A 7,104-nucleotide genomic window follows, 5' to 3' on the forward strand; every position below is an offset into this window, starting at 1 on the left:
ACTGCCAGCTGCTATCCCCAAAATAGCAAGATTCCCTTGAAAGAGATCTTACCATTTTCAGCCAAATTCATAAAGTAAATGCTGAATGGCCTCTCCAGCAATCTGAAATCACTCATCTGACATCATTTGTTTCTGCCCAATGCAACAGCTGTCTTATGACAGCTGTGATAGCTGTCTCATAATTGCTGTCACAGCTTTTCTTGACAGCTGGGACAGCCTTTTTAGAATAGATATGATAGCTGACCCAGCAACCAAAGCATTACTTTTTTTTTCTCATTTGGCTAAAACCAAAACCAGCTAAACTAACCATCTTTTTCTTGCCAAAATACCTTCCTTTTTTGCTGCTCTATCCCCATCAGCCAAGACCAATCAGCATTAATGCTAAGTCAGAATCCTAGCTGATATTACCCAAAAATAGCAAGAGTCTTCCAAGAAGTCAAGCTTACCATTCTTAGCTAAAATTCTAAGAACAAATCCCTAAGGATTTTCTGAAGATTGGAGAAGGTTTAGCAAAAATTATTTGCCAATTGCCCCCTAAATCTCAACTATAAATAGAACCCTCCATTAATGCCTCAAGGGGGGAGAAGAACATACCAAGAAAGATACATCACAGGAAAAAACTCTAAAAAACCCTTCTGTTTTAGCTTCTCAAAGTTCCAGCAAAGTTCTAAGTCATAAAACTCTCAGTTTCAAACATGGACACTGAGTTCCCCTACTTCTAGCTCAAAAACACATCTCATACCTCTACTTAAAAACGTACAGCTCCTCCCCAGCAGAAAATTCCAACAACCTTGCTAAACACACTGCAGTACTATTACCCCACTCATTCTCTCACTCTTCATACTAAAAAAATAGACTCATCTTACTGCTCCCATCTCCAAATACTTAAACACATCTCCATACTCTTCTTTTACAAAATCTTTCTTCTTGGAAAGCAATCTCTACAACTCCTCCAACGGTTGTAATCTCATATTTTTACTATCTTTAACTACCATATCTCTCACACTTTCATACATCATACATGTTACAAATACTACATCTCACAAAACATCTCTTTCTCCACTTCTCTTACACAATCTCATAAACATTTACTACACCATTACATATGACTCACTACACTCTTTTAAACTTCATTCTTATACTCTCTCACTTTGAAGTTCTACTATTTTGCTGCTCATAAACACATATCGATACTCTTCTCTATCTCTCATACTAAAAGCCCTTCTCATGGAAGACACAAATCCATCTTACATAAAACCCTTCTCTTAGAAGGCACAAATACTCTATACAAAAGCCTTTCTCATGGAAGGCATCACTATTCATAACTTCACAACAACTAAAAAAGTATTGTCAAAGGGAAAAACTCATTTAAGTGCATAATAAGAGGGGCAAGCTTAACCAGCCCCTACACATAGCTGGGCATACTCTCTCTCCCTCCAGTTGCACCCATTTTTCCCCCTCAATCTTGAAGTTATCATGGCAAACTGCCTCCCTACCACTGGGGTTACTCTGCTGGGATATCAACTCACAGAAGTTGTACAGCTGGACTACAAACCATATAAAGATAAGTGATTTTGCTTCCTTATCTTTAAATTTACGTTATTGAATATATGATTACTTCACACTTGAATATACATTACTTTATTCCAACTACTATTACAACTATTAACTAAGGCTTAAACTCATTTAAATGCATGACAAGAGGAGTAAGCTTAACTAGCCTCTACCATTGGCATTCTGCTGAAATCCTATCAGCTCACCGATGCTACACAGCTGGGCTACAAATCATACAAGAATAAAGGGGCAAACTTAACTAGCCTCTACCGTTGGCATTCTGTTGGAATCCTATCAGCTCACTGATGCAACATAGCTGGGCTATAAACCATATGAAGATAAGTGACTTTGCTTTCTTATCTTTAAATTTACATCATCGAGTACATAATTACTCTATTTCTAAATGAATACTACTTTATTTCAACTACTAATCAAAGCTATCATATCAAACGCATATTATATATTTATTCGACCATTATCATGATTCTTAGACTTTGGCTTTAATGGTTTGGTAGGCTTAAAAGTACACCGGTAGTCGTTGGACCACGTGGCCCAATGTTGAGTTCCGGGACGCAACTCCCCAAACGAACCCAGGTCTAGCAAGGTCACCCCTCCAAAGGACCACATGTGGCCGAGTAACCGAAAAAGACCCCTGAACAAAGCTTATGCTTATTGTAGGGTCTAAGATAAGTGTAACAAGCACAACCAAATGTCTTAAGGGTTGAAAGAGGTGGAGGAATAGAATTTACCTTTTCCTAAGGAAAAATAAAACCCAAAACAGAAGAGGGAAGCCTATTTATGAGAAAGGAGGCTGTGGAAAAGGCATAGGACCAGTAGTTAAGTGGAAGATGAGACTGATACAACATGGTTAGACCTGTTTCTGCAATGTGTCTATGCTTTCTTTCAGAGACCCCATTCTATGTGGACAAGAAGTTTGACGAAGAATACCATGTTTAGAACAAAAATCTTGAAATTGAGAATTAACATACTCACCACCATTATTAGACCTAAGAATCTTGATTTTAGAGGAGTACTGATTCTTAACAAGATGCTTAAAATGTTTGAACACTGAAAACAACTCACTCTTTTGTTTAAGAAGAAAGAACCATGTAAAACGGGTAAAGGCATCAATAAAGAGATGGGTGCAGGACCCCACACATCAGAATGCACAATTTGAAGCATGGAAGTTGATTGTATTTCATGTTTGTTCAAAGGAAGTTTGTGCATCTTAGCACTTATACAGAATTTACAAGATGAATAACATGCATCAACATTATTGAAAGTAAACTTAGGATGTACAGAATGAAGAGCAGAATGAAAAAAGCTTTGCACTTGGATGTCCAAGTCTTTGATGCCAAAGCAGAATTTGAGTGGAACCACCAGATGATAGAGCAAAAGGCTGGGATAAGTTAGCAATCTGAGATGCAATGTAAGTAGTAGGATTAAGAGATGAAAGAGAAGATGATGGAATAGGGTAGACACCATCTTTACTCAATCCTTTGTAGAGGATCTTCCCTGAAGGTAAATCCTGAATGGAAAACTTATAGGCATCAAAATAACAACAAGCCTTGTTTTGCAAGCAAAGTTTATGAATAGAAAGTAAGTTGGATGCAAGATCAAAGACTCTAAGTATACCATCAAGCCTAAAATTATGAAAAGATGTACACAACTCACCACTACCAATGTGGGTAACAGGAAGCTCTTAACCATTACCTACAGTGACAGTTTTCGAACCAGAAGTAGGTTGCTGGTGCAGTGAAAGATTGGCTAAATTAGGTGTCACATGATCAGAACAACCAGTATCTATAAGCCAACCATTAGCCCCACGAATCTGAGATGAATTAGCTACCATTGCTGCCAATTTTGATATAGCATGTCTTCCTTGAAAAGAAAAATCCATCCTATGGTAGCAGTCAAGACCTGTATGGCCATTCTTTCCATAAATTTGGCACTGTGGTCTTTGATTCTGGCTTGATTGACCCTGAAATCCTCCATTTTGACTTGATTGCCCCTGAACTCCTAGAGGTCTAGGCTGATAAGATTGATGAAATTGAGATACATTCCCACTATTAAAGGTAGCAGGACTAGTATTATGATAACTACCATTGAAACCTCTACACCACAGCCTCTTTGATTATTATTTCAGCCTCTGCCTCTACCAAACCCTTGAGATTGGAAATTTGCAGCCAATGCCATAGTATTAGCTTCAACAAAACCAGATCTGTTCTTGATTTCTCTCTCTTCTGCATTAAGAAGAGAAGCTCCTCCATTGTAAGAACATCACTCCTAGTCCTTATAGAAGAACTGAAAGAGGCATATTCTGATGGCAAACCATCAAGTGCAACATAAAGAAGCTCTTCATCATCAAGTATAACTGACACAGCAGCCAATTTGTCTCAGATTTGCTTAATTCTTTGAAAATACACATCAATTGAATCTGTGCATTTCTTTACAGAGTTCAATTCATTCCTAAGACTTATTACACTAGACTTAGACACTGAAGCAAAATGCTTTTCCAAGACTTTCCACACTCCTCTCCCTAATTTCTACCCAACAGTGAGAGCAAGAACAGAAGGAAAGAGTGTTGAGTTAAGAAATGTAAACAATGTCTGCTCACGATTCTTCCAACTCAAAAAAACTAGATTGATCTCAGTAGTAACATTCCTAGAGGAATCTTTTAGAAATTGTTCAGGTGCCACAACATTCTCATCAATTGCATCAATCATTGAGTAGGTTTCTAGAATTACCTCAATCTGGTGTTTCTAGACGATATAGTTTGAGTAATCTAGCTCGACTGTCACCATTGAAGACATATTTGATAGTAGAAGCAGTGGGGAATTGATCTGTGTGAGTGGATTAGTCATTGTGACTGTGGTGGAGGTAGACGATGAAGCTAAGCTAGTGGAAGCCATGGAAGCACAACTCTGATACCATGAAAAGAAAATCTCTAGAATGAAAGAAAGCTCTAGAAGAAAATCTAAAGAAAAGATCTTTTCATTGAAAATGAGTTAGTGAATACATTGTGGAGCCACAGATCTGTTTATAGAATTAGGGAATCTGTTATAACATACTAACTAACAACCACACATGCTAAACAGAAAAGGTAAACCAAATTGAATAGTAAAACGATGCGTTTAAACTTAAACATTAACTGGTGCTCCAAAACGCTGCGTATTGAACTTGAAGTTTAAATGATACGGTGCGTTTCATCATCATCAATATCTTCTTCTTCAAACTGCCTTACAATGTTGTTTAAAAACTGAAAATGTGTATTTGAGTGAGTGTATCAAAATGACCAATAGATACATCATTTTCTGTCCCTTACGACTTAAATTCTTGCCTCTCAACAACAACAGTCTAAGGGACTCATTTCTAAGAGTTCATGGCCGAGAATTATTTAACTTGAAGCTTTCAAAAATGGACAAAAAAAAAAAAAAACACTGAAACCCTATCTTTGCACATGCCACTTTGGATTCCCGCCTATCAAGCATGTGTACATAGACGAATGTTGTTGGAGCTTCACATGAGAATTTTATTGTGAAAACGAAGAAAAGCTAATCTCATATCTACTAGGAATAAGAGCATCCACACCAGTGCTTCTAATATATGAAAAGTAACAAAAGTTACACAATTTTTTTTCAAAACTGCCCACATCAGTGTGTGTAAAAATGTGCATATTTGCACACAGGGCTAGCCCAACCTAATTTGGGACCTAAGGCAAAAGATTTATGTGGGACCTTTTATATAAAAATATTAATTAAATAAAATTATTTAATATTAATCAAATTTAGGTTAATTTGATGTATTAAATACATAATTTATTGAATAATACTAACTAAAACTAAGGTTAATTTCATATAGAGAATTGAATATCATAGTTGAAAAATTAATTTAACAAAAAGAAAAAAAAATTTAAAAAGAAAATTAATTTATCTTGGATATATAACGATACATAGTTTATTACATTTATAATCTAACTTATAATCTATGATATTAATTGATGTGTGGCTTTGTAGTAAATTAGTTTACAAATATTAAAGTTTCAAACTATTAGGGGAGATTAATTATCATTGATGATCTAACACATTTGCAAATTTTTTTTAAAGCCTTGTTAGAAATAAAAAAGGAAAATGCTAAAGGTATTTGTTAAGGACATATTTTATGTAGTTGGCTAATCCTTTGACAAAACGCATTTTACTTGTATTTGGATTGATCTAAGATGTGTTCAATACTTCAAAGAACATGTTGATCAAGTCTAGTATGAAAGCCATGAAGATTGGACCAAAAAACAAGTGAAGAAAAGGTGTTTACTAAAGCTGGACACCTGCGGATAGCTGCTGGACACCTGCTAGACACCTAGTGGACAGCTGCTCGACAGATAGCTATCTATCGAGGCTATCTATCGAGGTTACGGAAATCAGAATTTTTAGATCTAATTTTTGGGCCAGGCTTTTGTATTTGTGTAGGGTTTCTTTTCTCACAACCCTAGATATATATAAGGCTTATTTTAAAGGTCGTCACATAAGAGAATACACGGAGAACATATGCAAAAAGTGACCGAAGCCTTATTCTCTCTGCAAGAAGCTACTGCGTCTTTGCGCCTTAGGGTTTTGTAACCAAGTGCTTATTGATCTTCATTGTTGATAAAGTGAAGAACTTTGCAGCCAACATTCTTCTTTCTTAAGTTGGTGAGTGAGTCACGTACTGGAATTCGTGCAAAGGAGTGAGTCATGTACTGGGATTCGCGCATCAAAGGGTGGCATTCATATATTGAAGAGTTCAGAGGTTCTGAAGCGGTAGAAGGTTTCTGCTGTGAGTTGATCTACGGGGATTGTAGAGTCTAGGGACAAAGGTTTTATACTAGATCTGAAACTTCTCTTTACTATAGTGGATTGCTTTTCGGGAAGGTTTCCTCCCAGGTTTTTTACTGTGAAACTGGTTGGTTTCATTGGTTTTCCTAGGTCATCATATCTTGTCTTATTTATTTTTTCGCTGCATAAGATTTTGACATGATATTGATGTTTGTTTGTTTAACAAGTTTATCCATAATAAATCTAATTAACAACTTGGATTTAAAACTTGTTAATTTGATCAACCGGAGTCTAAATTTCCCAACAAGTGGTATCAAAGTGGGTACACTCTGATTGGATTAATTTCCTGAGTGTGATCCTTGACCTCCGTTGTCATAGATCGTGGACAATCTTTTTTGATTCCTCCTTTATTTGATGGCACTAACTATGCATACTGGCAAGTTCGTATGAAAATTTTTTTGCAGGCTCTAGGTGAACAGGTATGGCAAGCTGTTGAAGTTGGCTGGATTAAGCCAAAGAAAGCGCCAATGGATTGGGATGATGCAACAATCATAGCGGCAAATTTCAACAGTAGGGCCTTGAATGCCTTGTTTTGTGGGGTGACCAATGAGGAATTCAAGAAAATATCATCCACAGAAGTTGCCAAGGAAGCATGGACCATTCTTGAGACCACCTATGAAGGTACCCAAGCAGTAAAGACTGTGAAGTTTCAAAGACTCACTAGTAATTTTGAAGAAAT

The sequence above is a fragment of the Castanea sativa genome, chromosome 8 (genome assembly GCF_040712315.1).
Source record: "Castanea sativa cultivar Marrone di Chiusa Pesio chromosome 8, ASM4071231v1".
Lineage (NCBI taxonomy): Eukaryota > Viridiplantae > Streptophyta > Magnoliopsida > Fagales > Fagaceae > Castanea > Castanea sativa.